Here is a 13,708-nt window from a genome sequence, read left to right as displayed (position 1 = left end):
TCTGTGCTAGCAGTGCAGAAGAATCTCGTCAAGAAATATAAACCAGCATCCTCTGACATGGACCTCCTTTAAAAGCATCCCACTCATGACAGTCTGGTGGTTGAAGCTGCGACCTTAAATGCTAAAGCAAGATGTTAGCCCTCATTGCCCCCTGACAGTGATGACCTGAGGTATGACGTATTCCACATCTATGACAGGTAATGTCCACAGCTGTGCTGCTTCAAAAGATTTTCGGCAGAGGGTGTCCTGCGTCGATCCGTTGCCCCTCTAGGGTCGACGTCACCGGATGTTACATATAGGACGCACTGCGCCCGTAGCCTCAGTTCCGTTATTTCCGCGAACGTGTTCGCTTCGGAATCTCGGCGCGCTCGATTCTTCTCTTCGTGTACAATGTCTTCATCCTCTTCTACTACCCCGGGCTTCAAAAAATGTGGAACCTCCGAGGAAGGCTCGCAGTAAGTCTGTGAGGCCTGTTTTTGAGCCATATTCTGTTCCTCCTCCCAGGTTGGATTTGTTGCAACCTTTACAGTATATTTCAGAGGTTGAGGAACTGTCTGATGAGGAGCTGGCTGTGCCTCCTGATGTCCCTGATGACCTTTTGTCTGGGCATAGTCAGATGGAGGAACTCAGTCAGTCATTGCATGACGCTAGTGGCCTTGACACCTCTCCGGAGGTGGAGTTTGGCCGACCTGAGCCGAGGGTGCATGCGGATTCCTCCTATCAGCGTCTCATGTCAAGGGTGACAAAATACTTGGGGTGGTCAGCTCCACCTGTTGATTTTGATCAGGATGATTTGACGGACATCCTGGATCAAGGTCCGCCCACTGACGCAGTGTTGCCGTTTCACATGGCTTTGCAAAAGAGGGTGGCGGCTGCTTGGACTGCTCCGGAGAGTCTGCCGGCAGTTAATAAGTCGCTTCTGGAAAAACACCGCCCAGCCAGTAGTGACCCCTGCTACTTATCGACACACCCTACTCCGGAGAGTTTGGTGGTGCAGGCGACTACGGCCCCTTGAAGCAGCCTGCGTTACCCTACCATCCCTCCTAATCAGGACGATAAGCAATTTGATGGTTGGGTTAAGAAGGTATTTTCAGCTGGGGGTATGGCGTTGAAGTCGGCCAACACCACTTGTGCCTTGGCGAGATTCACTCACACTCCGTGGAACTGTGCATCTTTGGCGGCTGAGCATATTCCCGAAGGGGAAGAATGGGGTGGTTTTCTAGCCCTCATGCAAGACGGCAAGGATGCCATGTGCGAATCCGGTTCAGTTGGGTTTGGACACGGCAGACTGTGTCAGCCGGTCCATGGCTGCGAGCACCGTGATACGCATGTTTGCGTGGTTGCGGAAGTCAGGGTTTGTTCTTGATGTGTAATCCCGGCTTCTGAACATGCCCTTTGACGGGATTCATTTGTTTGGCAGCAAGGCTGACGAGAGCCATGAGAGGTTGCAGACCTCCAAAGCTGCAGCGAAGTCTTTGAGCGCTGCAGTACGTCAACCTCCGCCTTTTCATCCTAGGGGACAGCAATGGAGGGGGAGGTTCCTTTTGGTCCTATGCTTCCTTTGGTAGGTCGAGAGGAGCTGCCAGTCAAAGGGGCCAATGGAGGAGTACCCGGGGTGGAAGACGAGGTACTCTGGGTGCCAAAGCCTACGGGCAGTTGCCTCTTTGCCCTCAGGCACTGCCGCAGCCGTGTCCGCTCATTCATGAGGCCATGGTTCACAGGTTGGGGGCAGACGTGCGCAGCATCTTGGAGAATGGCAAGCCATTACTTCAGATGTGTGGGTTCTGGAGATCATAGCCCACGGCTACTGCCTTCCCTTCCTTCAGCAGCCTCACGACAATCCACCGGGGAAACTCTTTGAAGCGTCCGGATCCGCTCCTTACACAGGAAATCCTATCCCTGCTGGAGAAAGGCACCATATAACTGGTACCTTTAGCGGAGAGGAACAAGGGATGGTATTTCCCTTATTTTTTGATCCCGAAAGAAGACTGGGGATTGAGACCCATCATGGACTTGTGTTGGTTGAAATGTAACTGCAGAGCAAATAGGTTGCTAATCCATTAGTCTGCAGTGCCGGGGGTCTGTCAGAGGATCCTCATCGCCAATGAAGAATAGTCCCACATAGTTTCCAGTGAGATAAAATAACCTTTATTCTCCAGCATGGGGTCTGGCATGGATTCACATGCTCATGAATATTCCCCGTCGTCAGGCTGGGAATCCTCGGTAAAGAAAAAACCAGTATCAGTTTCGTTTCTGATCTGTCTTTCGTAGTAATAACCAATCACTGGTCTCTGCGTCATACTGACCACAGCCAATGACTGCCCTCTACCTAAGCACCGCCTCTGGCAGCCATCTTCAGATTTTTACCGCACGTTCATGTGTTGGGATCCTCGTGCTATTGCTCTCGAGCGTTAGTGCTATTTTTTCATGTTTTTTCTCAAAAACTTCGTTTTTTTCGGTCAAAAGAGCCTCAAGCTCCACCGACTCTCCATCCGATCAACGGGGACCCGTGTCGGATTCGTCTGCGCCCCTCAAGGGTGAAGATTTCGTCGAGCTACGTTTTGGAGGACTCCAGAAGCTTCTCAGGCCCGGACATGGCCCAGGAGAAGGGAAGCTCGACGCCCGGAAAGCTGTTCAGGGTCTGCCCTGGATGCCAGCTGCGGAACGTCTTTAAGGAGGACGAACACTCCTTTTGTCTCTACTGCTTACATGAGGACAAGACTCACGTGGAGAAGGACTGTGCGTTTTGCGGCAATATGTCGGAGCGGACCATGAAGGACCGCCACCAACGCCTCGCCAACTGGCTGGAAGGGAAGAGCCCGTCAGGCGAGAAGAAGAGGAAGAAATCCGAGCGGTCTTCTAAGACCTTTGAGGACGCCCCGGCGACGGGGGTCCAACACAAGCACCGCGAGTCCGCTGGCACCGGGAGCGCCGAACGGTCGGGCTCTACGGGCGCCAGGCAGGGCGCACCCTCCCCGGCACCTTCAGCCACGAGCCAACGCTCTGGGTCGGGTAAGAGGAAGGGCGAGGACCCGGCGAAGCTCCTGGAGAGGCCCCGGTCGAGCTCGAAGGCCCCATCGGAGGGGGAGCGAGGCAGTGTCCACCCCCTCAAGGATAAGGCGGTGAGCGCACCTAAGGTGGTGAAGGCATAATCCATCCGGCCAAGCCCTCTATCGATACTGTCGCGGCGGCCCTGGCTCAGCCTGTGGAGGCTACACCAGTGGTGGCGACCTCGGGGCTCAGAGTCTCCCTGCCACCTCGGAGGGAGTCCTCTTTTGTGCCCATCGATAGGACCCCCGTGAAATCCCCGGCGGGGAAGAAAAAGGGGGGGCAGGGCGTCGCCGTAGATTCAGCCTCAGAGGAAGAGCTGATCGAGGTCTTAAGCCACGGCCTTGGCGTGGATGAAGACCGGCCCGTCGGGATGGATCCCGACGCAGGTGACGACGACAGCGTCGAGGGTGACGACGGGGCCCCTGATCGCCCGTCGGATTCCCCTCTGCCAGCGCCGCAAGACAACTCGGCGGCCATTTTGTTGGCTATACAGTCCTTATGCTCAGAGATAAGGACGAGACTACCGTTGCCGACGGAGGAACCTCTCCCGTCGGGGGATCCTGAACCGGGACCTTCGGGTGTTCCCCCGCCCAAGAAGAGAAGGATTCACCCTCCACCTCCTTTTCAGCCGTCGCGACCCGTCCAGCACTCCTCCCCGTCCACCCGAGGGGATGATACAGGGACTGACACGGCAGCGAAGGGTACGGACGACGAGGTATACGACGAGGATCTCCCGTCGTCACCTCCCAGCAGGGCTTCTCCGCCCGACGAGATTGGATCGTTCCACTCCATGATCACCAGGGCATCCGAGCTTTTCCAGCTCTGCCCTGAGAAGAAAAAGGAAGGATTCCTTTATCAATGGCGCGAGGCCAAGAGGAAGACGGTCCTCGCGGTGCCTCTACTGGACGACATTTGGGATGAGGGCCTCGCCCTCCTCAAGAACCCTTCCACGACGCCAGCTAGAAGAGACTGGTACGAGAAGAAGTACCGGGTCCCGGACGCGGCCCCCCTGTGCCTCCGGGCGCAGCCTACCCCGGACTCCGTCGTCTCCGCGGCGGCCAGGAAGAAAGCGGGGGGGGGGGTGCTGCCTCCACATCGACTTCCCCACCAGACGGCGAGGGAAAGAAACTGGACGCGATGGGACGCAGGGTCATCTCGTCGGCAGCGATGACAATTAAAGCGGCCAACGCCTTGGCTATCGTGGCCCGCTACGACAGGGAGCTATGGTACAGACTGGCTCCCCTGCTGGACTTCCTACCGGACGACAAGAGGGCAGATGCCCTGGAGATCCTACAGGAAGGTGAGGTGGCGTCGGACCACGCCATCACTATTGCGACGGACATCGCCGACACTGGGTTTCGCCAGTTGGGCAACGGCGTGTGCCTCAGGCGGCGTGGATGGCTCAAGGCTACGGACTTCCGTCAAGACGTACAGACCAGAGTCCTGGACATGCCATTCGATGGGAACAACCTGTTTGGGAAAACAGTGGACGATTCCCTCCAGGCCATTAAAGCGGACACTGAGACGGCCCGGGCCCTTGGGGTTCTGCAACGACGGACGCCCTTTCGGAGCAGCGGAGGCAAGGGCGCCTCCAAAGGTTCCGGCGGCGGTTTCTCCACCTACCGTCAAGCGGCCCGCTCATCGTCTCAGGAGGCCTACAGAGGACGGGGCAAGTCTGGCGGACCCCGCCGTCGTCGCCAAGGAGGTCAAGGCGGCAAAGCCTCGTCGAAACAGGATTGAACCGGCCGTGGGGTCGGGCCCCCACCGAAGCACCCCGGTGGGAGGCCGGCTGGCGGGCTTCGTCAGCGTGTGGGAGTCCATCTCCACCGACCGTTGGGTGCTGGACGCCTTAGCCCGGGGCCACGTGCTCGAGTTTCAAAGAAGGTGCCCGCGCGTCCCCCCCGTGGCCAGGTAAGAGCTTCACGTCCCTCAGCTTCTCCTGGAGGTAAAGGCGTTGCTCAGGAAGGGCGCCATCGAACTCGTCCCAAAGAGGCTTCGGGGCTCCGGAGTTTACTCGAGATACTTCCTCGTGAAGAAGAAGACGGGAGGATGGCGCCCCATCCTAGACCTGCGACGTCTGAACAAGTTCATCAAGGCGCAGAAGTTCCGGATGGTCACCCTCCAGCACGTCCTCGGTCAGCTGGAGGAAGGAGACTTCCTGTCGTCGTTGGATTTGGAGGATGCCTACTTCCATATTCCCATCCTAAGGGGGCACCGAGAATCCGTCAGGTTTGTGGTCCAAGGGCGTCACTACCAGTTCAAAGCCCTCCCCTTCGGACTACGGTCGGCACCCAGGGTATTTACCAAGTGCCTTGCACTGGTGGCGGCGCAGCTGCGCCGCGAGGGGATCCACGTCTACCCCTACCTGGACGACTGGCTCATCCGAGCCAAGACGAGGGAGCTCGCCGTGGAGCACACGGCAAGGACCGTCCAACTTCTCACGGACCTGGGATTCTCCGTGAATTACGCCAAGTCCCACCTGGTACCCACGCAAAACGCACTGTTTCTGGGAGCGAAGCTCGACACAGTGTCCCTTCTGGCCTCCCCGTCCGAGGAAAGGACCAGGTCCATCCTGGGCAAGGTACAGCGGATGTTGGTTTCCGACGCGGCCAGGGTGAGGTCCATCAAGTCCCTCCTCGGAATGATGTCTTCTTGCATCTACCTCATTCCCATGTGCAGGCTCCGGATGCGCCCGTTGCAGGAGTTCCTGGACGCGTGCTGGATCCAAACCACGGGCGGCTTCGAGGAGAGGATCACACTCGACGAGAGTTTCCGCCGAGTGGTCAGGTGGTGGGGCACCCGCACGCATCTGACGGCGGGCATGGACTTCCAGACCCCAGACCACCAGGAGACAGTGACCACGGATGCCTCCCTGGAAGGGTGGGGAGCGCACACCGAAAATCTGCACGCGAGAGGCTTCTGGCTCCCGACGGAGAAGTCCCTCCATATCAACGTCCTGGAGCTCCGTGCAGTGTTCTGGGCCCTCGGGTCCTTCCTTCCGTCCCTCAAGGGCAAGGTGGTGAGGATCTTCACCGACAACACCACCACCATGTTTTACATCAGGAAACAGGGCGGAACCAGGTCCCCAGCACTGTCCAAGGAGGCGCAGGACCTGTGGCATTGGGCCGTCGCCCAAAGGATGTTTCTGGTGCTGTTTCATCTGGCAGGGATAAAAAACACCATCGCCGACTCACTCAGCAGGGAGCTGCGCTCGTGCCACGATTGGGAACTATGGCAGGATCTAGTGGATCGCCTCTTCCGACGGTGGGGCACTCCCCAGATCGACCTGTTCGCGACGGCGACGAACTCCAAGTGCCGGAGGTTCGCCAGCAGGTTTCCCCAGGCGAGGAGCATGGGCGATGCTTTCTCGTTCCCCTGGGAGGGCCTGTTCCTCTACGCGTTCCCTCCTTTGCCACTGCTAATCCGGCTCGTCAACCAGCTCAAGAGGTCACGGTGCAGGATGATCCTCGTCGCACCTGCGTGGCCGAGGCAGATATGGTTCCCGGACCTTCTGGACTTATCAGCGTCCCCGCCAATCAGGCTACCGGTGGGCGCGGATCTACTCTCCAGGGAAGGAGGCGCCATCCTCCACCACGACCCGAAATCGCTGAACTTGCAGGCCTGGCTCCTGCAGCGCTAGAGTTTGGAGGATACGACATACCGGCCGACTGCAGAGAGGTTCTTGCAAAGGCCAGGGCGTCCTCGACTCTTAAATGCTACGGGCACAAATGGAAGAGGTTCTCTGTCTGGTGCCACGCACAGAAGATTAACCCTCTACGGATTACGGCCCCCCAGGTACTGCCGTACCTGCTGACGCTGGCCAAAGCTGGACTGGCACACGCGTCCATCAAGATTCATCTTGCTGCGATCTCCCGATACACCAGGACCACGGGCCGGACGTCCTTGTGGTCTCATCGTCTGGTGAAAGAGTTCATGAAGGGACTGTTCAGATCGTTCCCGCCGGTGAAGGCTCCAGCCCCGGCGTGGGAGCTCAACGTGGTGCTGACCAAGCTCAAGGGGCCTCCGTTCGAGCCTCTGCACTCGGCCCTGTTGAAGTTTCTGTCGTGGAAAACAGCGTTTCTTGTGGCCATCACCTCTGCACGACGGGTGGGAGAGATCCAGGCCCTTTCCTGCAAGGCCCCGTACTTGACTTTTCACGACACGAGGGTAGTGCTCAGGACGCACCCCTCCTTCATGCCCAACGTACCGTCGGACTTCCATCTCAATGAACCCTTGGTGTTGCCTGTGTTCTTCCCGTCGCCTTCGTCGCCGGCTGAGAGGACTTTGCACTCGCTGGATGTGGCTAGAGCGCTGAAGTTCTACGTGGACCGCACAAAGTGTTTTCGGAAGACGTCACAACTCTTTGTGAATTTTGGACCTGTCAATCAGGGGAAGGCTCTCTCGAAGGCTTCCATTTCCAGATGGCTCTCCGGCTGTATCATGTGCTGTCATCGGTTGGCAAACCGACCGCTGCCTGGCCTTCCGAGAGCCCATTCCACCAGAGCGATCGCAGCTACCACGGCGGTCCTTTCTGGTGTGCTCCTGCTGGACATATGCAGGGCTGCTACGTGGATGTCGAAGCACACCTTCACGAAATTCTACTGCGTCGATCGGGATTCCAGGGAGGAGTCCAGGGTCGGCCAAGCAGTGCTGCGCAACCTGTTCGCCTGAGGTGAGCCTGGTGAGGAGGTAAAATGCTTAATGTTGAGTTTGATGTAATGCTTAATGTTGAGCCTTTGCCACCTGCCGTGGTTGTGCATGTGTGTACTGCTATGTATTCTTTATTCATGAGCATGTGAATCCATGCCAGACCCCATGCTGGAGAAGGAACAAGTTACTTACCTGTAACTGTTGTTCTCCAGCATGGGTCTGACATGGATTCACATGCGAACCCTCCCGCCTACCCCTCTGCGGCTCTTCACTTGGTCATACTGCCACTTCACGTGCTTCCAAATCTGAAGATGGCTGCAGAGGCGGTGCTTAGGTAGAGGGCAGTCATTGGCTGTGGTCAGTATGACGCAGAGACCAGTGATTGGTTATTACTACGAAAGACAGATCAGAAACGAAACTGATACTGGTTTTTTCTTTGACCGAGGATTCCCAGCCTGACGACGGGGAATATTCATGAGCATGTGAATCTATGCCAGACCCATGCTGGAAAACAACAGTTACAGGTAAGTAACTTGTTCCTTACAGGTCATGAAGTACACACTCCAAGCTCAACCTTACACCTGGCTGGCTAGTGCAAATAGTAATAGTAGCAACATTAAGAGTAAACATTCCCTGGCCAGAGGCAGGGTACGACACCCTGCTCAGAACCATATTAAACTGTGACATTCCACATAGAACTATACTACATCATACACAATCAGGCAGGCTGTGACACCCTGCTCAGAACTATATCACACTGTGACATTCCACATAGAACTACACTACATCATACACAATGAACACCCTGCTCTATATGAATAGCAAGCATGGCCATAACTATTTACATACAGTGAGACAACTTCATAACACATAAAATTACTCTATTCTATTTCTATGGGAGGAAGTCCGATATCCTACCTCCTTGGTTTAAAAATATGTGCAACTAAAGTTTAGCTTCTAGCTGTAGTTGTTGCCGTAACCATGTTGTAATAAGAGTCTTGATTTGTCATACTCCAGATTGGTCTAGGAAGCATAGAAATAATTAATGATGTAAACTCTGCCATGTGGGCATAAACTGATATTTCTCGTGTGAAAAACGTGGGGGTCTGGTCTTACGCGCTTATAGAGCACGTGTGCTTCAGCTGTCCCCCCCCCCCCCCAACCTTGGTTTTCTGCTGAACTTAGCTGAAAGCAAATGGCGTTCCTCTTATTGCTCAGGGTATAAATCAATCTTTGTCTCCCTGTCCAAAAGTGATCACTTGGCTATTAAAATGACTAAACTGCGATTCTTCACTTCACAGATAAAAACAGCTCTACATCAATCGAAGGAGCTCTTCTCGGTGGTCAAATCTTTCTTGTCTTCTGCTTTGTTTTTGCCCGCTGTGCCTGCTTCCCAGCCGCAGTGTGATGCTTTAGCTACCCTTTTCCATTCTTAAATTGAAAACATTTGGCACCATATCCAGCTTCGTCAGGCTGACGTAGGCTTGTCACCTTGAATCGGTCTGTCTTTCCGGTGTTCATAGACCAGGTCATATTGGTGGCCTTTTTTCATTTAAAATCAGCTGCGCCATAGTACCCTATTCCCTTGTTTTAAAGAATCTAATGCCTGTAATCATCCCTTTGGTGACTTAGGCTATCAATCTTTCCTGTTGCTCTGGAGTTATTCCTAAAGAACTTAAGCAACCCATTGTGATCCCTCTCCTGAAGAAGCTGTTACTGGATGCCTCTGTTCTCTCTATTTTTGTCCTATCTCACTGCTACCTTTCTTTATGAAACTACTTGAATCATTTATTTCACCTCTTCTATCTGCTTTTCTCGAGAATTCTTCTGTACTTGACCCCCTTCAGTCTAGTTTCCATCCCGGCAGGGGCACCCAGAGTGTTCTAGTTTCAGTGATGGATGATATGACCAGGCTGGTTGATGGCAGGGGGGTAGGAGCCCTGAGTCTGCTTGATCTGTCAGCGTCTTTCGACACTGGACCACCCCTCTGCTCTCCATCGGCCCCTTGGGTCCGGTCCTGGCATGGTTTAGTGTCACGACCCATGACCCAGAACCCCACTGGCATGGTCACATGCCAGGTAGGGTTAGGACTCGGGGTTCATTTGGGGCCCCAAGGGCCTTACATTATCACCAGGGACTCTCCTGGAGTCAGTCCTTGCTCCTTTGGTGCCAGGCTCATATTTGGAATTGGACTTGAGGGGACTACTTTTTGTGTGGAAGCCAGCAGCCAACATGTAGGCACCCACAGTCTAGTCCCTAAGAACCCCAGACACTGCGGTGCAGTGTTTTAGGGTGTGGTAGCCGGACTACTTTACCAGGACTACTTTACAGGGGGAGGCTATATAAACCACACCGAAGCTAAAGAACGTGCTTCGCGTTATTCTGCTGCCAGCAGCGTGACGCTCATCGTGTTCAGAGACCAGCACCCGGCATTCCTGGAATCGCGGACCTGCAGAGGAGACAGAAACCCCATTAGCAGTCCCAGCTTACCTGCAGCTTTCCATCCTTCGATCACGGCTGCTCGCGGTTTTCCATCCCATTGGCAGTATCTTCAGGACATCACGCACGCATCGGAACGAAGCACCTGGAGGGGAGTGAGAAAAGGGGACCACGTTAAACAGGTTACTCACGGCAATCGCAGCAGTAACCCTAACCTCCACACCTGGCTTGGGCATATCTTGGCCGGTTCCGCTCCGGAAATCACTGCACGCCCAGAAAGACCATCGCGACCTGAAAAGGAATAAAGAATACAGGTTCGCCCAAAAAGACATTAGCGCGCCGCACTTCGCGCTGAACCTAAGGGGGAAACAATCAGGGAAAGACATTAATAGCATGAAAGAAAAGCAAAGGCCTTCAGAGACTGCTATAATCGAACTTACCTCCTTAAAGACACTTGAATGGGTTGGCACCAGTGAAGTTAACTCGGTCGCATCAAACCGCAGAAAACTACGCGCCCCTGCGCAGAAAGCAGGACAGAGAGCACGCCAGACATCATAACGTGAGGAGGGGACCATCAGGTCGAGTCCAAGGGGCTGGTGAGAGGAAACGAAATTTGTGCCCAAGTCCAGTCCTCCTGTGTTTTCAGGCCCACCTGCCATAGAAGACATCCCGAATTGAGCACATCCGGGGGGAATCCAGCAACTAGGGCATACAGGCGTCCCAGTGGATACCAGGTGAGCGTAACATTTACATCTTTCTTGACTGACAGGGGCCAATCAGTTTCTCTGTTTTTTGGCATCACTGTCTATGGATCTGCAGGTTTGCGCAGTCTGCCAAACTGGGCATTTTCTTCTGAGGGTTCTTCGTAAGGTCCAGCCCTTCCTCCATCCGTCTCTTCATCCTGTGATCATTGCCTCTCATCTCTAGTAGGCTAGACTACTGCAAAGCTCTCTATCTAGCCCAACCGGCGGGCCTATCTCTCAGGCTTTAGTTGCTTAAAAATCTGGCCGCCCGGGTAGCCACAGACACACCTTATGGCTCTCACATCAGCCCAATATTACATTGTCTGCATTGGCTCCGGGTGAATCAAAGAATAGCCTTTAAGTCTCTCTGCCTCGTCCATCGGGCATACCATCAGGTGGGGCCTGATTTTCTCTGGGACATGTTTCAACCTAATGTTCCTGGTCGATTCCTGTGATCTGGTAATGATCGCCTGGTTCAGGTCCCCAAATTTCACCTTCTGTGCATGGGTGGCCGAGTCTTCTCGGTGGCTACAAGTAAATTATGGAACAGTCTCCCTCTTCAACTTAGGCTGACTGAGAATCAACTCCTTTTTTCATCACCTGCTAAAAACAGAGCTTTTTGTCTAGTTTGGTGGCTGCCTCTGTTCTGTGCACAGCCCTGTGACATGATGTCCTCGGGTGAACGTGCACGCTACAAGTTCTTACAAGGTAACAATACTGTACTATAAGTGTTTTCGCTCCTGATGAATGGAAAAGTACTCCTGAAACAATTTGGGCTCTTTTTAATATGTATTTTGTGGAATTATTTTGTTTGTTAAAACAGCATTGTATGCAATTAATGGTTGATTAAATTCAACATTCTGTGAATTTATTGATTGAACTCTTTTCACTGAAAGACTATCTTTTGGATGATGGTATTCAATATACATAATCAATTACCAATGATATACATTTTGACTGGTGATATTACCAGCATATAGGGTGTGCAGGCGATGGGAGTGACCATCAATATAGAACACTTTTTTGTTGCAATTAGTTTGCCGACTTTTGGTGTCAGAACCGCTTTATCTCCCCTGCACCTTTAAACATATCAATATTATGTTGTGAGCTTACATTACCTATTATATAATAAAGTGTGTACTACCTTAATTTGTTTTGACCTTGGACAGCTACCAGGCTGAGTGGACCTTTTCAAGGCAATGGGAATGAACACAAAGGTGCTGTGTTCCAATCATGTTGCTACCTCTGATCGCCTAAGCCCTGAAAGAGTACATCCAGTTTTGAACTTGTGTAGTAATTGTATCTTTCCACCTCTGGTTCAATGGGAACAGCTTCCCTCCATCTACCTTGAGCGACTGAGCATTGTCCTGTTCGTCCAGGTCAAGTATGTAGGGACCATGAAATGGAGCTCTACTGCTTCTAATTATGAGGAGTTTAAGCTGCATTCCTTGCAGTGTCTTATCACTGTGGTGAACTGGGAACTTTCCGCCTCTGCTCGTACTTGGCTAGGATGTGCACTGTGTCTGCTCTGAAAGCTTTGTCTGCCTGCCTTTGGCTGAATCAGGGTGTCAGTATTTCCATGTATTCGATGTCTGTCTCCTCTTTCGCGTTTGCTGCTTCCATCTTTGTTCTTATGGCTTTCTGTGTTGGTCGCAGTTGAGCATTTGCAGGCTGGATAAATGCATTCTTTGGCATCTTACCGTTTCTACTTGGCAAAGGATATATATATATATATATATATGTGTGTGTGTGTGTCAGTCCTCTGCGTGAGTTATAAGAATTTGTTTCGTATCTATCTGCAAGAAAGTGAGTGTTCGTGTAGCTTTGTGTATGGATGCCAATATGCTTCATATCTACGTGCACCTAAGTCGTGAGGTCAGTAATGACAGTGATGCTGTAATTTTTTAATAATACAGACAAGAGCCAATATTTAACCTGCCCTTCATTATATTGTGAAATGGGTAAGGACATGGGCCTCAGAGATGCCCTATCCCCCTGCCTTACTTTATGATTTCCCTACAGGTGTTTTGATCCCTCTTCCCACCTCCTGCATATGGCCATAACAGGTATGATCAACCTGCGATAGAAATCTCTCATAGATCATTCATTATATATTTCTTTTTATTCTTATACTTCTCCTAATTCTATTCTCTACTTTAGTTATATTTCCTACTTCTTATTTTTCTACTATATTCTAACCAATGGAAATAGAGAGAACACATGAAAATTACTATACATACTACTATCCATGACAATTGTTTCCTCAAAAAATGATTTCTCCCAAAAGATGGAGCAGATGATTCTGTGCATATTGCTGGTCACACAATATTTGAAAAGTTCAAACTGATCAGGGGTCCAAGTCCTCCTCCTCTTGCTCCTTGTCTTCAGACAGTGGGGGCACTGCTGTTGCTCTTCTTGACGTCTCTGAGGTAGAGATTTCCTTTTTTTCCTCATATCTTTACATCTGATTCATTAGCTCACTGTACAATATGAGGCATCCCACTTCCTAACAACGTTCTAATCAACAACCTGCCTGCCAGGGTACAGCTGTAGGGGCGGTGATATCTGGGCTCTTCTGTCCTCATCTTCTCCCTCACCTTTGATCGCAGAGGCTGATTCCCCCGCCCCCATCACAGCTTCACCTCACCTGGCGTGATAACACCTTGAGAGCATAAGTCATAATGGTCAAATATGAATGAAACTCATCACCCAAAATAGTGGCGGTACTCTGGGCATTAAATTTGCTATGTGCAGAAACAAGGGGAACATTAATTCTTCTGCCAGTAACCAATTCGTGCAGGGTGTGATGGTGATCCAAACCTGGC

Source organism: Ambystoma mexicanum, chromosome 1p, assembly GCF_040938575.1.
Source record: "Ambystoma mexicanum isolate Mex_15411 chromosome 1p, UKY_AmexF1_1, whole genome shotgun sequence".
NCBI classification, from domain to species: Eukaryota; Metazoa; Chordata; class Amphibia; order Caudata; family Ambystomatidae; genus Ambystoma; species Ambystoma mexicanum.
The sequence above is the reverse complement of the archived record's forward strand: the minus strand, read 5'-3'. Positions refer to the sequence as shown.